At 41.5% G+C, this 20,563-nt stretch overlaps 1 long non-coding RNA gene across 1 annotated transcript in view; it reads right to left on the minus strand.

Moving 5' to 3' along the window:
- Nucleotides 1-6,832: 6,832 nt before the first annotated feature.
- The window catches only part of LOC128083695 (uncharacterized), a 96,815-nt gene continuing 83,084 nt past the window's right edge, over nt 6,833-20,563 (minus strand). The window contains exons 2-3 of the long non-coding RNA XR_008208158.1: nt 7,759-7,886; nt 6,833-7,385 (exon numbers count right to left, since the gene is read on the minus strand). This is a non-coding gene — a long non-coding RNA (uncharacterized LOC128083695). The remainder of the gene's footprint in view (nt 7,386-7,758; nt 7,887-20,563) is intronic.

A 20,563-nucleotide genomic window follows, 5' to 3' on the forward strand; every position in this document is an offset into this window, starting at 1 on the left:
ATAAAGAATGAAGAGAAATGTAACAGAGCTCATGCAAGAACTTTATTTGCCTATCAAAAACTATACCAAATTTATTTAGTGTTTCTTTCCAAGAGAGTATATTATTAGTTCAGCTGCAGTTTCTTAACTTCACCGTGTTTTATATAATTTGGCCATCACATATTGCCTCAAAATATACTATGAAGTGTGATTACAAATGCGTCCTGATTATATAGAAATTCACCATGGGAGGAGTGAGGGTCATAGCATAAGATCCACTGTTTATGTGTAGATTACTTTTAATGATCAATTGTTAGATAAGCCTTTTAATCTTACTGTTTGTGGTATACCTTTATTTATATTCTATGGCACTGTTTCAATTGCAGACCTGAAGAGCAGACAATGTTGTTTATCTATCTCTCCCACTCCCACTGCACAACAGTTTGGAAAGAAAATGTAGGGGATGTGTCTCCATGGAAAATGAAAATGAGAAAAAAATCATCGAAAGAGCTAGAAGGCAATAGTGAAAGGCCTAGAGAGTGCAACAGAACAGTATTTTTTATTGGTACAAAAGAACTCACTAAGGACCTAAAGTTTTGTTGCATCTTAAAGCAAACAGATTTATTCAATTTAGAGAGAAGGGCCAGAGGGATGACTGTAGCTATCATGCAGATGATCTATCAGAGGGGTTAAAAAGCTCTGTTTTCTTCAACTCTGAAAAAAAGCAAGAGCTTTTAGTTTTAAGACAATAGAGAAAGCCTTGCACTGTATGAGATTTCAGGAGCTCTGAGAATCAATGCAAAGAGAGATTGCAGATGTGCACAGAACTTGTCCTCTCCATCATTGTCACTACTACTGACTATGGAGAGCATCGCACCAAGACTCTCATTCTGAGAATTGCCCTTGTGAAATGCTGAAGATGGTTGAGAAGATGAAGAAATGGTTACTTGATGTGTGCTTGCCCAGGTAACAGTGACAGTGTCAGACAGCAGTTGCAAAGTGATGGAGGGAGATATATGATTCCTTGCTTCTGGGCAAGGGATGAGACAAATTCATTAAGGAATGGCCAAATATGTGACATTTTGAAGTGTTTGCCCATGTATAACCTTTATCTCAAGAAATCCCAAACCATCACTTCACCTCAAGAAATCCCAAACCATCCCTTCCTGGAAGATTGTTGAGTGTAATGAGAAAGAATCACTCCGTGATATATGCCCTAGTTCTTCTGTGCTTACCCTAAGCATCTGTTCCTTGTCACTATAAGAAGGAGAATACTTCTCAGGCACATAAGTGGAAGACTAGACACATCAGGATGAAGTAAAAGGTCAGAGCCCAGTTTCCTACGCTCACCACTCTACTAGTGATGGAAAAGCCTTTCACTAAGAGTCTGAGCCTCTATCAGCCTCTTAAAATATAAAGAAACTAACTTCTCTTTTCTAAGAATCTCCAATAATCAGGACTTTTATTTAAGAGTGAAGAAAAATGATTCCTCAGGAAACTTAAAAAATGTTTTAAAATGATCCTTAAGCCCTATCCTGCATGTCAGTCATGTCAATGCATGTGTTTCCAATTTGAAGATGAGGAGTTTTGTCAGAAAACTCCTTGTAGACAGTGTCTTGCCAGCTCTTCCCAAGATTAAGAGTTCAGTGCTTTCTTTCTGATAATGAGGAAGGAACTCAGTGCAGCTGTGAAAGTTGGGAAAGACAGTACAAGGAGGATGAAAGAAGGATGAAAGAAAATGTGATCCTCATTGTTGGAAATCTGTTAGATGTGGGGAGCAGTTAAATTAGATGTTGTTATACTGTAAGATGAGTCCAAAATCCTGAAAGCATGAACAAGGATTAAAGTTAATCAGCTCAGAATGAGAATCTTCATGTAATGCTCTCTGTAACCAATAGTAGTGGCAATGTTGGAGAGGACAGGACAAGACATGTCTGCAATCTCTGTTTGCATTGGTTCTCAGAGCTCCTGAGGTCTCATACAATGCGAGGCTTTCTCCATGGTCTTGAAAATAAAAAATAGCCCAAGGTGGGAGAGTGAAATACTAAGTTAGGACTGGCCCTCCAACTGTCCAAAGCTCGTGCTGTTAGCCCCATGGGACCACTGCTAATGTCTTGTGTCTGCTGCTTACAGCTTTAGAAAAGAACATGACCTTGTGGTGAAGAGAGTGGTTGCCTCTTTGAAGAGGAGATAATGGACTGCATCTTACATATGAATGGTTATTCTCACAGCAAGAATGTGAAGTAAATACATTTTTCCTCTTCAGCTGAATATTCCACTCATTTCTTTTCTGCTCTAGAGCTTCCAGCTTTCTAACCTGATGAGTTATGGACGGTCATTCTTTCCAGCATCAGCTGAATTCTTTTCTAATTATACATGTTCTGAACAGCACGAGGCAGACCTGCTGGTAGAACATTTGGTGCAGAGAGCATAATAAATTCCATAGAGAGCTTGACATGCCTTGCGATAGATGCAGTATTCATTTTCATCACCATAGAAGAGATGAGACACTGAGCCAGAGTTTAAAAAAACTGCTGTGCTACTTTACCAGGATGTGTGGGTGGGATTAACATCGGCTGTTCAGTTGAAAGGCTGCCTTGTAAAACATCTTCACTAGAATTAATATCTAGACATTTGTAGATCATATTTTACAAACACAAAAGGGCAGGAGATGCATCTAAAAACAGATCCATAAGATACAAAAGATCTGCCACAATTTTAGCATAAAATTGATACTAGCACATTGAAAATAGCACATAGAAAGCGTAAACTATGTCAGGAAATTTTAATACCATTTTTTTTACTCTAATATATCTCTGGAAATTAGATGCTAAATGCTTACAATAAAAAGCAACTCTGAAAACAGTGTGAGTTTATTGTCAAGCAATGATTTACAGAACAAATATGTTCAGATTTCAAGTAAAAGTACTTTTTTGTTTTTGTTCAGCCACCAGGCCTGCAAATCCATCTTGGGACCTCCAAGCAGATTATTTTCTTGTTTCTCATGGATAGCAATAAACTTGCTAAAGACCATCTGTGGAAAAGATGTCCAACATGTCTCTGGATGTTGCAAGCTGCATATTCAAATTTTGGAAAAAAAAGTGGAGTACAGAAAAGTGGGAATTTCCCATCTTTTTGTGGATTATCTATAGCCCAACTGATACCAATGTAAGATAATATTTATGAGACAAATAGCAAGCTTGGAGCAGAAGAAGGCATATGGTTGTGTCATCTGGTTCTGTTCTCAATGCATTAGAATCACGCCATAGAATCATATCATAGAATTATAGAATGACTTAGGCTGGAAGGGACCTTAAAGATCTTCTAGTTCAAACTCCCCTGTTGTGGGCAGGGCTGCCACACACCAGCTCAGGCTGCCCAGGGCTCCATCCAACCTGGCCTTGAATATCAAGGATGGGGCATCCACGCTTTCTCTGGGCAGCTGTGCCAGGGCCTTCTCTTCAGGGCTGTTCTCAATGAGTTCTTCTCGCAGTCTGTACTCATATCTGGGATTACCTCAACTAAAGTGCAAGACCTTGTATTTAGCCTTGGGTGAAAAAGGTTTTGTGAGCTGCTTGGGCAAACAGGTCTTTGCTGCAGCTGTTCAGCTGGCAGGCCATGTGTGAGGCAAGTGCAGAAACAAGGACTGATTCAGTGCTCAACAGCCCAGCTTGGGTTCTAACACATCCCAAAGAGATGAGAAGACAAATCTTAGTATCAGTGGTGTGAGCCACAGTAACCATAAGCTACTGACCTCTAGCAGCAGACTTGCCAGGGCAGCAGACCAAACCTGATGTGCCAGTTGCCCAAAGCTGCTGGTCTGAGGGACAGATGAGAGCCACATTGCTTGTATCGACTGAGTCCAGAAGATATGTCCTAATAATTGTATAGATAGATAAGAACCCATGAGCACAGAAGTAATTTACTTTTGTGGCACATATTGCTGTGTAATTCTCATGGCTTCATGCACTGTTTGGTGCACATCTACGTTTTTATCATGCCGCTGCAGTCAGGGATGCTTAAAGCTGGCAGTCTCTTCCCAGGGCCACTATGAGCATGGTGGGAGCAGCCACATTTCATCCTCCCACAGAGATGTTACTTTTGTTCTCACTTGCTTTGTTGTTTCCCTTTATATATAATAAGAGTCATTCAGAGTCAGTGTAAATGTTTGTTCAGAAGAGGGGATGGAAAAATGTAAGAATAATTCTGGTAATGGAAGTAGAATGTAAACAAAGCTTAGAGAAAGTGGAGAAGCAGTGGAGAGATTTCCTGTTTAATAACGGAAAATAGAAAAACTAAAATCCCTACTTAGGGAAATGTAGAATAAACCCTCCACAGTTTAATGAAAAAGGAAGAATATGGATCTGATCACAGGTTGACAAGGTGTTTTAACCCGCACAGTGGCAAAAAAAAGGTCATCTTTCTTGTGTTGGGAAAAAGATTTCTGTAAGCTTAAAAGAGAAAGGATTTCCACACCCATGAAATACAGTCTAAGTCCTTGACAGCATGGCACAGACACAAAGGTGTGTCCAGATTGCACTACTCCTGATGGCACTGGAGTGAGGAGGGAATGCTGGTGCATTTACTTCAGTTCTTGTAATTTCTGCAAAAAAAGGAATCTCTCAGAGATGGTCATGAAGGAGATCAATGAGAGGATTTCTACTGTGGAGCCTCCCTTCATTCCTGGTTGCAAAGGCTTGTGGGATGCTTGTTTTGGAGAATGGGATGTATTTCAGAGCATCATGACCACCCTAGTACTGTTGTGCTGAGTGTTTCTAATGTGCTAAAAGAAGGAACATTTACTAGGATTATTTTTTTCTTAAGTGCATGTGTTTCACTTGTTATTTCAGATTTATTGGTGTTTACTTATTGCTGAATAATGAGCCTGAGGGTAATGGAAATCTTAATAGGCTAAAGAATTGGAGCCAGCGTCATCAAATGCTTCCTGTTCTTTACTGGTGCAGTGTTGCCACTTTATTTGCTTACTCTGCAAGACAAATGTGTTTGTTGCAACATTTTGGCTGAAATCCTGAATCACACTTACACAGCACTGGGACTTCATCCTGGCTGCCTGAGGGAAAACGCAAGTAGGGTGGCTGTCATCTGGCTCCACGGTGCACGTACATGTCACCATGAGGCCACAGGATGTGCTATTGCTATCAGTGACACGCAGGAAAGATGAGCCTACATTGTTCTGACTGAGGCTGGCTGTTTTGTTGATGCCAGCTGGACTTGGAGCAACACGGTATTGCAGGGAATCCCTGTGACCCAGCAGAGGCATGTGGCAAACCAGGTCATGGGACGTTCACCCTCCCAGATGATGCTACCCTGGCTGAAGTGTCACATGAAGTTAGTCTGCATATGGTTGTGTGGCGAAGTCATATCGTACCTCAGCAGTTTTGAAGGCTAGAGTGTAACCATACCATTTGCTACAGGCAGCTGATTGGAGTGTCTCAGAACCATGGGTTGCCATATTTTCAGTGCCACCACTGGTGCCTGAGAGTCCTTGGCTATTTAGTTATTAGCATTTTGCGGAGGACCATCACTGCCTGAAGAACTATGGAGCACACCAACTCCACAGCTAACTATCTTGTTGTCATCTGAGACAGAAAGGGGATGATGCCTGGGGCTTCTTTCATAGAATCATAGGATCATTAAGGTTGGAAAAGACCTTTAAGATCATCTAGTCCAATCACTCCAACCATCAATCCATCCCCACTATACCCACTAACCATGTCCCTCATTGCCACATCTCCATGGCTCTTGAACACCTCCAGGGATGGTGATTCCATCCCCTCTCTGGGCAGTCTGTGCCAATCCCTCACCACTCTTTCTGAGAAGAAATTTCTCTCAATATCCAGCCTGAGCCTCTCTTGGCGCAACATAAAGCCATTACTTCTTGTCCTATTGCTAGTAACCTTGGAGAAGAGACCAACTTCAACTCACCATAACCTCCCTTCAGACAGCTGTAGAGAGAAATAAGGTCTCTCCCAAGCCTCGTCTCCTAAGAGATTTCACCCCAAACCCACACTTGTGGGTGCAGTGCACCCCATGAGCTGAGGCAGCAGATCAGCCTTCAAGATGGACCAGCAAAACCGACTCCTTCAGTGGATCTAAGCATTTCCATTTGGCAGAAGTGCCAGAGTCTAGAAAGCACGTGTGCACAGCTCTAAGATGAAAAGGAATTTAACCTGATATAATTTTTAACACATCATCCAAACTGCATTTTCAAGCCTCTGTATTTTCGAGCCTCTGCTAACAAGAAGGTCTTCTGATGATCAGACAGAGTGCTTTGTAAAGGAATTTGCAGACCAGAGGTGCTTACCATTAATTTCCTGCTGTCTACGATTACTATCATCGCATTTTTGAGGCACTTTTAAAATAAACTATGCCATGATGTAATGCACACAAAGGGGCTGGGGTGGGAGTGCAGAGAAAGGAAAAGAAGCAGCATCTGGATTTTGACTGGTATCTTCTATAGAGCATCTTGATGTCTGTAATTAGTGTCATGTTATGAGAGCTTAAAAAAATAAAGGCGCCAGAGTTCCAAATAAAACATAAAATGGCTTTGATAGAATAAATGTTACTATCATTGTTTAAAAATGTTGTGACCTGTCTGCTATAGTTTCTGAGAAAGATATTTTCCAGTGCTGCTGCTCTCGCTCTGACTCTTTTTTAAATTCTATTATTACAGATAAGGACAGAGAAAAATCCTCAAGACAGACTCGTTTTAAATCTCTGTAACACAATGCCAGCATTGTCTCTCCTCAAGCTGAACTTCTAAATTAAAATAGGCATGATCTTTAACAGAGCTCTGAAACACTCTGTTCTACAGACACTTTATCCCCTTTATTAGAGAACATTAATAATTCAAATGTTATGGCTTAGGTTAGGCAGACCCATTTGTCTGGTGTTGGAATAATTTAGCTGTACTCCACTGTTCAAGGCTGTTTTGATACAGAGTGGGCCAAATTCTGCAGGCTCTTTGAAAGCCGTGGCAGCTTTACCTGTATCTTGGCTATGCAGCAGGAAGGCACAGAAACAAATAAGAGGTCCTGGCAATCTTTTCCTTGACCTTTAGCATGCACGGAAAATGTACAAACATGCACTCCCAGCCGAATTTTGCAGACTGCATAAGGCAACATTTCCATTTCAGCCAGTTGGATTTTTGCCTGAGCAAGGCCTCTAGTCTTGAGATCCAAAAATTCTACATAAACACACTTGCAAAAACACATATGCAACCCACCTTCGCAGTAAGATTTCCCCCAAGCTTATATTTTACCATATGTGAAGCAGGATTTCTTCACTGCCGTGTGCACATGTGCCTCTGAATGCATCAAATTTGCAAAACATAGGGATTTTCTGTGACTTTTTTTCAAGACTTTCAGAGCCAAGCCACTTTATACCTACAGGTTAGATGGAGAAGTCATTAGCAACAGTGATTTCCAGGCCTATACAACTATGAAGTCTTTGTTTTCTCGTCAAACGTATGAGCATGTAGTGGCATCTAGATTAGTTTGCACACTTATTTTTACCAGGTGATATATTTCTTTGACATGAAACCAGATCTCATCCAAATACAGCTGGACATAAGTACTTAAGATATGTATCTGCCCCTTACGGTCTGACTCTAACACTAATGAAACACAAGCAATGCCCTGAAAAGGCTAAGTTTACTCCTTTCAAAAGAAGCAACATGTATGATGAAGTAGGAAGAAATGGATTCTGATCCCATTCTATACTTCACCTGAGGTAAAGGGTCAAAAAAGCTCCACTAACCTTGGTTATCCTCTACGTGAGATGGTGTGAACAACACTTCAGACAGCAGGGATGTTAGCTTTGCCTCAAGTTGTCATTTCAAGAGATGTAGGACCCTTATAAATAAGGGGAAAACAGCCCTTAGCTACCTGGACATAAATTAAAAACATATTATATTGTATAATTTTATGTTATGATTTATATGTACAGATTACATAGATTTATGAAAAATATTACATACAACTAGCTTCCAACAATGTTCGTCTCAGAGCAGATTGTTTTTATAGTAACAGTAAGAAGAGCATTCACACAGACATCCTCATGTCTGTTGGGCATTTTCTCATATCTGTTGGGCTTCTACATTACTAAATCCTGTAAGCAATGAACAGTTAAATTTGAAAGTGAGGGAGAGTGCAATAGTAGCCACATGTATTACTACACTCACTAAAGACAGTCTGCAAAATGTAATGACATTACTTAGAATAAATTACTCTGTAATTGTATGGAAGAAAACACAATTTGTTTTTAGTGCTTTCTGTTGAAGAAGAAACTAATATCCATCTCCCTGATCTCCCACAGACGTAGAAGTGACACAGAGGAGTTTAGTTGTACTTTAAGCTAGATTTTTCAGGAGATTTGTAAACTTAACATTGTTCTTTAATTACCTATCAAAGTCTTACTTCAGTATCTAAATAGAGATGTTCTTGAATATCCCACTTGATGTCCCTCTGCATCTTCTGGCAGTTAAACACAATCACAAATTGACTCCATGTTTCCCTGAGTTCCTGAAATAAAAGTAGGGCTTCTCTCTCTCTCACAGGTATTTTGACAAGGAAAACATGACAAAGATGGCTAATTATTTTTATCATGGTAACAGAAGATTTAGAGAAAAGATCCTTAAAACCCTCACAACAAGTGCACCAGCCCAAATAAAACACCCAGAGAAATGGAAGAAAATGGTTCCAAGTTATTCTCTTTCTGAATGGTTAGGGGTTAAGAACTAGGAAGAACTAGGTACAGTGATCTTAGGCAGGGGCTAATATCATTCTCAGAAGTTTAAATACTGTCTTAGACTTGGTGTGGGAGGGTAGGCTCTGTGTTACATTACTGAGATGGGGACAAGTCCAAGTGCTCATGAATCCACATTTTGGAGAGACTTGTGCTCAACAGGGTGCTGTTCATGGCACAGCAGCAGGTTATGTTTGAATGGACTCACTGAGAATTTTAAAGACAATGTGTTTCCATTTGTTTCTCTAAAGAATACCAACTCTTTGTTTTGTGCTAATATTTATCTGTGCCTCAGGTTCAACTGGGCTCTTCATCTAAGTTGCAATGAATGTAGTAATGGCAAGCACCCCTGGTGGAAGAGGCCAATGGTTTTAAGGGCAACTGCTGAGCTTTCTGGTGGATAAGGCATGCTCTGACTTTGTTCCTCACCATCCTATGGTAGAGCTGGGTAACTCCTGGAGAGGAACTTGTAGTAAAATCATAAAATTATATGATGAAGACTCTGGGTGAGGAAGAGTGACCTCCAGAGCATGGGAATTTTGAAAAGGGAAAAACCAAGGCACTGGTGCTGAGATACAAGAAACCTGGGGTCTGGCCCAGCCTGGCTTCAGCTTTCCTTAATCTCTTCACCTCATTTCTCCATCCTTCAGTTCTCAAAGAGGTTTTCTAATGAAAAAAACGTTAGTAAACGTGAGGTGCTGAAAGCACATGGTTATCATATGCAAGACTAAACATAGAAACAGTAGAAGGATCCTTATGCTTATGTGATATGTAAGTCTCACAAAAGAGTAAGCATATACAGTTCTACTAAATCATTATGACCTTCAGAATTTATTTAAATGAAACCTCACATAGTCTGTTCAGCTGTTCCTCATAAATCATAATTTTAGTTAAAAAATGAACTTCATATTTCTTCTGGGATTTTGTTCTCCCATAGCTACATTCCTGAAACTGCTGCAGCCCAGAGGTCTAAGGGAGTCTTCCCTGAGAAAAAAAATCCCGTCCTCCTATCTGGGGGACTGGAATCAGGCTCTGGAAAAGACTCAGAACTGGGGGAGGAGAGTGCTGGGAAGAAGGAGAAAAAATGGGAAAGACATGATGTTACAACTCTTACATAGAGCACCTTGTAGTTTCCCATGCTGTCTCACAAAATGTCTGTAGGCTAATGAAATTGTTTAATAGTAATGTACTTTAAAAAAAGAGAGCAAGAGAAAAAGAGAGAGAGAGAGAGAGAAAGAAAGGGAAAGAGAGAGAGAGAGAGAGAAAGAAAAGGCAGGAAGGAAGGCAGGAAGGCAGGAAGGCAGGAAGGCAGGAAGGAAGGAAGGAAGGAAGGAAGGAATTTGAAGCATACTGTTCTCCTATTTCTTCTATTTGGAAGAACTAGGTACATTGGCCAACTCCTCCCTTCCCAAATTTAATGTTTGTTTTGCCTGAAATGCTATGGTTACTCTGTGACAACTGTGCTTGCTTTTTTTTTTCTCTGTCCCAACACTGTATCCTGAATTTCTTCTGTGACCTAGCACAGACACACAAAGCTCTGTCTGCATCCCATCTTTCTATCTAGAGACTCACTAAACTGCCTGAGCATTTCTGGAAGACTCATTCCTCAGCCAAGAAATTCACTTCCAGAGTCTTAAGATTTCTCTGTGCACACATACCAGCACTACTACAACTACATGGCTGCCCCTTGGTGGTGTTGACTGTGATCTTTTGAAGGATGAGATGAGAGCACAAATCACTTTCCTGTTGGTCAAACTGAGGTCTTCTTTTTTGGTCTCTCAATCCAGGCTGAATCTAAAGAGATGTATTGCTCATTGTCCCTAGGAAGATCAATACCCTTCCTGTTGCAGGTTATAGGACTTCTAGTGTAAACCTTTCCAACAGAGTGGCAAGGGCTACAAAACTGCACCAGTAAAATGTAACTCTTTGCATTTTCAAGGCCATGTGGAGAAGCCTGGTGTGTGAAGCTGTTTTTATATGAAACCCAGGCCTAGTTTCACAATGATGACATCACCTGTCCCTCTGGATTTCAGCAGATCTGTTTAATCAGAACCTAATGCACATGCAGGAACTGAAGTACAAATCTCCTCTGGGAGATGAAAGCCAACCATTTGACTGGATAAGTCCACACTTATTCATTAGCAGCATAACAGGGAATTCTAGAACCCTAATATGGCCCTATTCTTCCAGGTGCTGTGTCTATGGCCAAGACCAGTCACTGGTCCAAGGAATTTATAACTAGGATGCTACAGCATTTCCCCTGCTTCTTCTCACATTGATAACATCAAATAATGTTCTGTTTGCCTTACAACACTGGTTTCCAAAATTAAATGTATGTCTTCCATTTCTGCTTGTTGAAAGATGGGACCTGCTGTGAGTGCACCAAGCAGTGAGAGCTGGTCAGGTGCTGTACCTGAGGAGAGAGAAAAACTGCCTTCTAGCCCTTAGGGAGAATCAAAGTACTTGCTCCTTTGAGAATCTGACAATGTTACCCTCCCTGAGGAGCAAAAGCAGAAGTAACATTCCTCAGCAAATGGTTGATAGCTCTGTTCCAAGTGAAGTATTGGAAATGTGACAAATGTCACAGTTATGCCTTCTTCTGCTCTTAATCTATCCTCACGAACACCCTTATTTGCTGCAGCCACTCCTTGTCCTTTCTCTCAGGAATGTCCCTGTTGCCATGTCTCAGAGCTGTTGATCTCCACATTCACCACAGGATTTATTTTATGCTCTCTCACTGCTGCTTCCCATATCCTTTAGCTCACAGGCTTGACTCCATAACATGAAGGACTCAGTCCACAAGCCCTTTTTTCTTTCTGGCTCTCAGTGAGGAGAAGACACCAGCCAGTCACTCTAGTGGTCTCCCAGTTCTCAGCCCTCTATTGCTCTTTCCACAGACCTCCCACAGAGCAAGTTTCCTCCTTCTCTGTTTATTCACCCCCAAATACCGCCATATAGACTTAATTAGGTCCAGCTGGGAAGCATGTGTTCGGTTGCAAGGACTTTGGACCCACATTAAAGGGGCAAGTTCTCCACGACAGAACGAGTTAGAGACTGGGTCCTTAACCTTTGCAAGAAGACAAATGCTGAAAAGAAGAGCTGCCCTTTTCGCTGACGGTCATGCATTGTCTGGAGAAGTATACCCCACTGATATCAGATAGGGTTGACAAAGGGTTTGGCACCACCTTCTCTCTGACACATGCACAGTACCTTCAAGCTCTCTGGCCCAGCAACGATTCTCCTGACTGGTGGACTAGCAATTGCAAAATGAGCAAGTCACATGGGGTGTTCACCAACCTTGGAAGCTTTTTCTGAGTTGCCATCAGATTCTTCCAGTGACTAAGGAGAAATCTACCACTGACTCTGAAGAGATTACGTGTTCTTCAGGCTTGGTATACAGTTGGGAAAGATTCACCAGGAGTGAACAAAGATGGCAGCTCAGCACAGGTGACAACTCTGGCATTGACCAGGAACATGAGGCCTTACAGCAGCATCGCTGATATCTGTCTAGCTAAAGACAAAACCTCTGAACTGCATATTTTATTTCTTCTGAGATATTCATGCTCGTGGTACAAACTGCTCCAAGTTTCAGACCCTGGTACACTTAGATGCAAAGCTGCAGTAAGACTTACAAAGCTCCCTCTCTCTGTTGCTCCAATTTCCGTATTTTTTCCTGTTTCCTCCTTTCTGTAGGGAACAGTATGGAGTAGCTAGAATAAAAGTCACCATAAGACCATTAAACAGATGGATGGGAATAGAGCCTTAAGGCTGAGTATTTCCTCTGTCCTTCAAACTTACTGGTTACTAGAGCCAAGCAGACACAGAAGAGTAAGTAAGGTTAGCTATATAGAAATTTCAGGCAGCTTCCTGAAAAAACAAAACTATTGAAACTAAGTTATGATTCCCTAGATTATCCATACTTTTTGGTGTTCAACAGTCATTGGTCTTCAGATTCGTTTTTTTTCCTGACACCAGGAAGCTGACACCAGAAAAGCATGAGAAATGTGAGTTGAAGACACTAAAAATAAAACGTAATCTAAGAAAGCTCTGTAAGTCATCCCATGTTGGTTGCGTAGAAAGTCATTGTTTTTAGAACTTTTTTTGCAACACCATCGATGTTCTAAAGCAGGGGATTTGGATATCTTTAGGAAAGTCTCCTCCACTGGGATTCACTGGCTTTAACATCTCCAGCACAAGTTTCCCAGTGAGCAGTTTGCTACCTTCAGCTAGCCTCTTCAAAAAGAGATATAGGCTGTTTGAGAGTCTGATTCCTTTGGCATGATTCATCATCTGTCTCAGGAAAGTATGTATCACATTCTGGATGTGCCTTATTCCCTTTAAGTTGATATTAAGGGTCCAAGAAGACTAGTTTACAAATAGATTTTAAAATCTAGTACAGATGTTCCCTACCCTGGCTTCATAAAACAGCCTTCAAAACTAGTGAGGTCTGCATGGACTTCTTATACACCTTCTGAGAAAACACATTACCAGGACCATCTGTTTTTTCTGATCCTGAACACACATTAAGAAGCCTCTCTCCCTTGGCTTCCCTTGAAAATCTGATGGAGCAAGGACGGTGTGAGTTTTTATGGTTCAGAAGGAATTACTTTTTCCAAAGCCAGCAGTTGTTCCATGCAGGTATTTTCACACACACACACAAATATGCTTTTAAAGACTCACAGATCTAATTTTGAGAGTTTTGTGGGGGACCCATACATTACAGTAAGATTCAGGGCTTGATTTTGCAGCCTTTGGTGACATGGGCCATTCTACATAGCATAAGGAGGCAAAGCTCTGGCACTGCTCATTTTCACTAGCTAAATGGCTGGCCTAGGAATGGGTAAGAGCCATTCATTGTGAGTTGGGGCTGTGAAATCACCTCCCAGAGAAGTTTAGGACAAGCCTCTTTCTAGTCTAAAGAACTTTCCTTAGACCAGGTAGGAAAGCAGCAAGGGTAGAGACTCCTGAGCCCACCCGCACTCACATTTCCTTGTCCAAGAACATCAGATTTTTGGGATATAGGCTGAAAAATAAAAACATCCTATAAGGAGACTGTTTAATAAGTTGGGGCAGCCAAGTATGTGAAAACTCCTGTGATCTTCTCAAGCCTTGTTGGGATTGGCAGAGAGGTTTCCGAAGCACATGGAGGTGGTCAGACACTTGAAAAGGACTAAGTGTCAAGTGCCAGGCGAAAAAAAGAAAATCTGTTAAATGTTATCACAGTATCTCTTCTCGGTGAGGTAAATTTCCATGCACTTGTGACTTACTATATGGCAATTTCGTGTGCTGATTCAGGCCATAAACAGTCTGTCTTTATTCAGTGTAAGTATGATCTCCCCCAAACACTGTATGCTTCAGGATTTGGTGTAATTTGATGTGAACTCATTCCATCCACCTCACCCCATTAATATACAGTCTTAAAATCATTTAAATCAAACACATCGTGACATCTCATTCCTGAAAGTAATTCCATGGCAGATAAGATCTTTTCTGTGCCTGCATTGCCATGATTTTTCTACCTGTCTAGAGGTTTCCAGATATAAATATGAAGAAGGAAGCCTCTCCACAGAATTTGTGGCTTTTTAAAAATAACCACAGGCTCCCTGAAACTGATGTAGCCTTAGATGAGCTGAGCTAAGCAGTGCCGCGTTCGGCACAGATGTGGTGGTACAGGAATAACTTCATTAACAAGGCAACAGATTCCTCTTCACCTAAGAATCTCCATGTCCAGCACATCAAAGTCTCTGGTAGCTCTTGGTCAATACCAGCCCTGCCAGGCAGTGGTGCTCTATGGGCCTGAACCCCAGTACAGGTACAACAGAAAAATCTTTGTGACTTCATCTTATACTGCTTTTTTTCTGAGTGACTGACCCTAGCTCAAGAAAGATTTAATTCAGGGAAGTCTTGTGGACAGTGTACACAAGGAAAATAGCCTCTAATGACTGCAGTTTATAATTAATGGGCCTAGGAATGTTTGTGAGGTTGTCTAGTAAGTTGGAGTGTTGGTGTAGGCACACAAGCTGTTCCCTTGTTTTACTACAGTATGTATCAGGATGAAACTCTACTGGCAAGAATATAAGAATACATTTTTTTACTGTAACTAACGTGGTAAGAAACTATGATGATGCTTATGAAGGCACATCTACAGTAAGTGATAAAATAATTCAAGGACTTCAAGAAGATATGAAGATTACTGGTCTGAATGTGTATGCATACAGGGATGCAGCATTCTCTAGTTTCAAGATCTGAATTTGTCCTGGCACTTCTCTCATCTTCCTTTTGCAAAGAGGAGATCTTTTTACAAGAGAAGTGTTATGGGCAAGGTGGTTCACTGGGTTATGAACATATACAGAAATTGTACAAATTCAATAGTGAGTTATTTCACACACCATACCACCTTGTGCTTTAAATTCTGGCCTCCCCGGTTCACTGATGAGTTTAAGAGTACAGCGTACCACTCTCAAGATACTCACTCTGTCAGAATGATGCATAAACTGATCCTGCTCATGGAAGATAAAACTAGCTCTGTGGATCACAGCAAAATTCACAGGCTTGAATGCCATTCTGGCATTCAGCAGCACCACTGCGGGAGAGTCGACTTTACCTTGGAACTCAGTGTTTGCTGCACTCAAAGGCAAAAGCCCCTACTGTCTAAGGCTTAAGACATCTGGCTTGTTGTTGTAAACCTTAAAATTCCACAGAGTAAAAGCCATTTTCAGGTACTCCATCACAAATCAGATTTGAGGTTATCAGTGTGTGCATGTAAGGTTTAGGATTCCTTTTAATCTATGTAAACAGTGTGCTCAAGAGCTGCATATATTTATGTATAGATCAAAGAGGTGGCAAAGCCTACGGGGAATAAGCAGCAAGAAAAGTCATAGAGATGGTAAATGATCAGTTGTGAGAAGGAAAACTTGAAAAACTTGATTCTGGACACGGCAAATAGGTTACACTCAGACACGACTCTGACGTGCATGCTGGGCTGGCACATCAGCCTCTCCTTTTATCCTCTCATTTCTAAGTAACACTGCATCGTGTCCCAGGGATGCAGAGCAGTTTGGACCCTCGCTTTCTGCCACCTGCAGCTTCCTGCATTCACCAGCTGCTGCCTGCACCTGGCGTGGCATCATGCAGTGTCATAGTACGCTCCCCCCTGCTGGGGCTGGGCTCCTCTTCACTTTTAGCTTTAGTCTCCTCTCCAGGAGGCATGGCCAGCTCTGTGGTTTCTTTCTGGAGCTTCCACTTTTGCCACTGTCCTACTTTCTTTCTGTCTCACATTCTGAATCTGACAAATAATGAAGCCAATGACGGTTTTCCTCTGGTGCTTGATTCCTTTCTCTGGTGGCTTCAGGCTAGTTCTGCCTGAGCACATCCAGCAAAGCACCGAGCAACCGCCATGTCCACAGAGATCAGTGGGCTCCCCTACCACAAGCCTGCTGGCACAATGCTGGGAAATCAATGCAACAGCTTCTGGTTTAGCACTGGGTGTGAAGCAAGGACTAGGTCCAGCCAGCCCAGAGCCATCCACCTCCTCCCAAACTCTCCATTTGCTGGTTCCTTGGGAAGTGTCTAAGTGGGGGAATAAACAACCTGAATGAGGAGCAAGGAGCCTGGTTAATGATGGAATGTCTCCTTATACCCCCTAGAGCCCATAGAGAAAGACTCTTCTCCTTTTCCCATGGCCATTTGTGTCCCTTCTCCATGCTGTGCTGGTTGCTAGGAAATCATGTCCTGCACAGAGGCTCCTTCCACAGAAAGCTGAGGGTGGCAAGACAGTGTGATGAAAACCTGCTGAAATGTACTTTTTAATGAGAAAATGAAATGTTTTCCATTGCGGTATGATTACTTTTTTTTTTTCTTCTCAAATTCAGCAAAAAAAGAAGAAACAAAAAGAGGAACATGTGTTCATTTGTTGTAACTGGAGTTTGTGAAATAAGGTCTTCTTGAGAAAGCTACCAAACATGCATTTCAAAGAATACGGACATTTTGGCATCCAAACACTGTAGCATGTCCAGAACATAATTAGCTCCTGAAGTGGTTTGAACTTGTAAATATGTCTTTAGATCATAAAGTGGTCCAATAGCTACGCTGCGCTTTAAAGCTGACTCCTGGAAAAACAAGGCTTGGAAGGAGAGCTCAAGCCACAATAGACATACACCAGACCCAAGAGAATTTTTTCAGGCATGTGGCTCATCTATCTACATACTTTGCCATAACTTTTTCAAAAACCTTTGTGCTTTGGGTGGTGGATGAGATTACCATTAGAACAATATAAGTAATCGTGAAAGGTTTGAGTTGTTTTGCTGCCTGCCAGTATATATTTCATTCACAATTTAGGCTTTAATTTTCACCAGACAAAAGAAGAGCAAGTATAAGAACACCTTAGATGCACTGCTAAAATTAAATCTCACAAGGGGCTTGCGAGTGGGGTTGGAGGGCACAATTTCTGATGGAGGGTTGGACTGATTTCCTATGAATGTGTTCAGTGGCAAAATCGAAAGAAGAACCTAAAAGACACTGAGGATATTCCTGCTTCTTCCCTCTGACTTTTGAAATATATTCTGCAGGCACGAGAGAACTCATTCAGATCAAATAAGAGCTGATCCAGACCATTGCCCAAAACCCAAGCAGTTAAGCTCTGTATAGTGCTTTCAAACTATAAAGTACACTATAAGTGCTAAGTATTATTATTACTTTGAATCAAACAAAACCCAAACCTGCTCTAGAGGTTCAAAAATATTTGCTTAACTTTTATGTATTTATTTTAAACTCTGGCTTGACTCTGCGCTTCCTGTTGTCTCCCGGGACTGAAACTGCAGATACTTGCATGCCACAAGGTGGCTGTGCTAGCAGGATTTCTGACTTGGCTGGAGGTGAGGAGCTCTGGAAATCTCACAAGAAAGCCTCCTGTGTTATTCTCCACAGAGAGTTTAATCCACCTGAAAAGCGGTGGGTGAAATGCTTGCTGCAGGAAAAGCCCCCACCTAAGTCAGAGCGTGATGCTGAGGTGTAGCCAGAATGGTATTATACTTTCCTGGAAGAGAAGCTGAGATTTTTGATGAAGCTCTTTCCAGAACAGGGGTTTTCAAAAGAGCCTGGAGGACTTAGGAACACCTCTGCCTTCAACTGCTTCTCTGAATGTGGGGTTTTAAAAAGCTAGTGCAAGCTGTGAACCATGACGCCCTTCCAGCCAGCATAGAAAGAGGTGGAAAGAGTATCACCTGCACAAGGCTAACTCTCCTGTAATTAGGCAAACCATCAGAAAGACTGCTTTCCTCATTCGATAGCAGTCTGGTTGGTTTGCCTCTGAGGTTTGCGTCGCGTTTGAAGCTGGATTGAGTCTATTAACCTCTTAACTACTCTTGGCCCTACCTGGCAGAATAGCACGCTACACTGATTTGGGTGGAATGCCAGTAAAATGTTGGCAAAGGAACAGATGCTGTTGGGACCCAACAGAGAAGTGGTTAGCCGCATGTATGTTGTTCAGCGCGGGAGCCTGAAAGCTCATATTGTGAGAAGCACTTTTCGCCATGTGTAAAGTCTGACACATATTTCAAAGGAAAGCTTTTAATTACAGTTGGCAGGTCTGCCCCCGTGACTGAAAAGTGACTTAGTTTTTGACCCCAGCAGCAGAGGAGTCTGTAAATCAGGCTGCCTATTGCAGGACTGATCCAAGCCAAAAGCTGCAGTTCCATGCTTGAAGAGGCAATATGTGGGCTGTGTGACACACTGAGCTGACAGCGGGGCTATGGGCTCATTGACACAAGTCACTTCACCTCCTTTCCTTGGATTCCTCATCTGCAGAATAGGAGAAATGCTGCATCCTTTCTGAAGTTCTACTGGACTTAAGGGTGGGACAAAAACCCTACAGGTTATTCAGTGTAGGTTATTCTGGGGGCCACAGATACATCCTAGCTGCAAAACTTGCTCTGGATTTGGCTTTGGACAGTCCCTAAGTTCAGGAATGTTTCAATGTTAGATTTTCATGTTTCAATGTTAGTTCAGCAGGAAATGTTGCACACTGAATCTGGGCTCGCCAAAAAGTAGGAATAAGGATCTGATTCAGGACATCACTGTAGAAAGAAAAAAGACAACTGCTTGGGAGAATAACAGTCATCCAGACGACGGCCAAACTAAGCCCCAAATCCCTTGTTGCATGGAAAACAATGACCCTTAGTATTGAAGAGGGGAGGGATGCAACATGGTACATTACAGGAGATAGAGATGGCAAGAAGTAACAACTGGCTGACAGAGAAAGGGAAGAATAATTGCTGCTAGTGGTCATCACAGCAGGCTGATGGTTTCGTTATTATCTCAGGAAGGAAGTAGTGCTCAGAACATGACAAATAGCCCAGCTGTAACACCTGGGGACCACAATAATTTTCACCAGTGATCAGATGAGAAAGTGAGCTTTCCAGCTACTGCCAAGTACCCTTGAAACTACAGTTCCTCCAAGAAAAAGAGCCTGGTTCTGCACCAAGCCCTCTGATGGTTCTGCAATCTGACAGTGGTGTAGGCACCCTTCTGTGGGCAGCACTATGTACAAACTCAGACGAGGGTTTCCTTGAATAAACCCGTCAGCATTTCACTTCTGATGATGAGTTTGCCCAACCCATCACAACCACACAGATGGAAGAGACCAGTTTACATGTGCTCATTGCAGCTCTGGAGTTGCAACGAGGTGAATTTACAGCACATATTTATGCTGAGACTGGGTTGTTTCTCTGGTAGGTTTTAAAAGGTACCAATAAGAAGTTGGAAAGGCAGTGCGATTGATTTAGCTTTTTTTTCTTTTTTTTTGGAAAACAACCTCCTAAATCTACAGATAGCTTTACAATCCATTGCCTATGCAGATTTGGGCATATAACATAAAAATATTTGTGTGCAAATATTTTGCAAAAGTCACATAGTTGGGGTGCCAGCACAATGCTCAAAGTGGTGCAGGATCACAATGTGTCCATAGAAGCATGGGGTTTGTCTGCTAGATATAGATCCCAGCTCTCACTCAGGGATGAAGGGCTCTGAAATTTGTTCATTAAAATGTGTTCAAATGAGACAGAAAAAAAATACTTTCAATTAAGATAATCCAACTCTGCATGGTCCAATTTTATTACCATAACTACACTTTGACCAAGTTAATTGTATGGTTCTCAAGTTTCCTAATATCCAAATAAATGATTTAAACCAAATCTAACCAATTACAGCCTCACCAAAGCCTTTTTGCAATAGCTGATACCTCCTCCCCCACAAAAAATCACTGCACCACCTATTAGTGTTGTGATGAACAGCCTAGGTAAGCTGTGGGTACTGAAAATAAACCAGAGTTCCTCGAAGAGACATGCATCATGTAAATGATTTAAGAGAGAAGCTACATTTAATAACTTGTTTATTATAGCAAATCCAGTATGACTTCATGCTAAGAAGTTAGATTGGTGTAATTCTCCTCTAGCTGGCTGCTCTAAAGTTTACATGAGAAGCGGAGTTTTTGGAGTCTGAGCTTTCATCATTCCACAAGCAATTGTAGCTATGTACTGACACCACTAGGACAATAACAATGATTTAACATGATAGTAATAGCAATATAGTCAAAGCTTCGTCAGAATTTCCATTTTAAACTCTGTTTATTTAGAAATAATATTTCAACCAGTTAAAACTGCATCAAGTACAAACTTGGCATTTGTGGTCAGCTTGGATGCCTGGATGTAATTACTTTCTTTTATACACACACACACAAAAGAGAAAAAAATTAAGTTACTCGATTTTTTTCATTATTTTCAAAAGATTTTTTTTCTTTTTTTCCTTGTTGTTGCTGCCATTG

Source organism: Tympanuchus pallidicinctus, unplaced genomic scaffold (genome assembly GCF_026119805.1).
Source record: "Tympanuchus pallidicinctus isolate F22 unplaced genomic scaffold, pur_lepc_1.0 scaffold1, whole genome shotgun sequence".
In the NCBI taxonomy this organism is placed as follows: domain Eukaryota; kingdom Metazoa; phylum Chordata; class Aves; order Galliformes; family Phasianidae; genus Tympanuchus; species Tympanuchus pallidicinctus.